A 955-nucleotide genomic window follows, 5' to 3' on the forward strand; every position below is an offset into this window, starting at 1 on the left:
TTTCCCCTGACCCTGAGTGTGCGGCCCCATGAGACTGTGGTTTTCTCGGCCCCTAGTGGTCCGAGGTCGTTCCCGCTGCACAGATTCATGCGCCGCGGCCTCCTACAGACAACGCACTTTGATTTATTGCGCTATCTGTAATAGCACCCGAGATATGACCAGATATATATTGGATTTTCCCCTGACCCTGAGTGTCCGGCACAATGAGACGGTGGTTTTCTCGGACCCTGGTGGTCCGAGGTCGTTCCCGCTGCACAGATTCATGCGCCAGGGCCTCCTACAGACAACGCACTTTGATTTATTGCGCTATCTGTAATAGCACCCGAGATATCACCAGATATATATTGGATTTTCCCCTGACCCTGAGTGTCCGGCCCCATGAGACTGTGGTTTTCTCGGCCCCTAGTGGTCCGAAGTCGTTCCCGCTGCACACATTCATGGGCCAGGGCCTCCTGCAGATGATTCACTTTGATTTATCGCGCTATCTCTAATAGCACCCGAGATATCACCAGATATATATTCGATTTTTCCCTGACCCTGAGTGTCCGGCCCCATGAGTCTGCGGTTTTCTCGGCCCCTGGTGGTCCGAGGTCGTTCCCGCTGCACACATTCATGCGCCAGGGCCTCCTGCAAATGATTCACTTTGATTTATCGCGCTATCTCTAATAGCACCCGAGATATCACCAGATATATGCTGGATTTTTACATGACCTTGGGTGACGGATTCCGAATTTCTGTCATTTTCTCGGCCACTGGTGGTCCGAGGTCGTTCCCGCTGCATAGATTCATGCGCCAGGGCCTCCTACAGACAACGCACTTTGATTTATTGCGCTATCTGTAATAGCACCCGAGATATGACCAGATATATATTGGATTTTCCCCTGTCCCTGAGTGTCCGGCCCCATGAGACGGTGGTTTTCTCGGCCCCTGGTGGACCGATGTCGTTCCCGCTGCA

The sequence above is a fragment of the Nomia melanderi genome, unplaced genomic scaffold, assembly GCF_051020985.1.
Source record: "Nomia melanderi isolate GNS246 unplaced genomic scaffold, iyNomMela1 scaffold0014, whole genome shotgun sequence".
Taxonomy (NCBI): Eukaryota; Metazoa; Arthropoda; class Insecta; order Hymenoptera; family Halictidae; genus Nomia; species Nomia melanderi.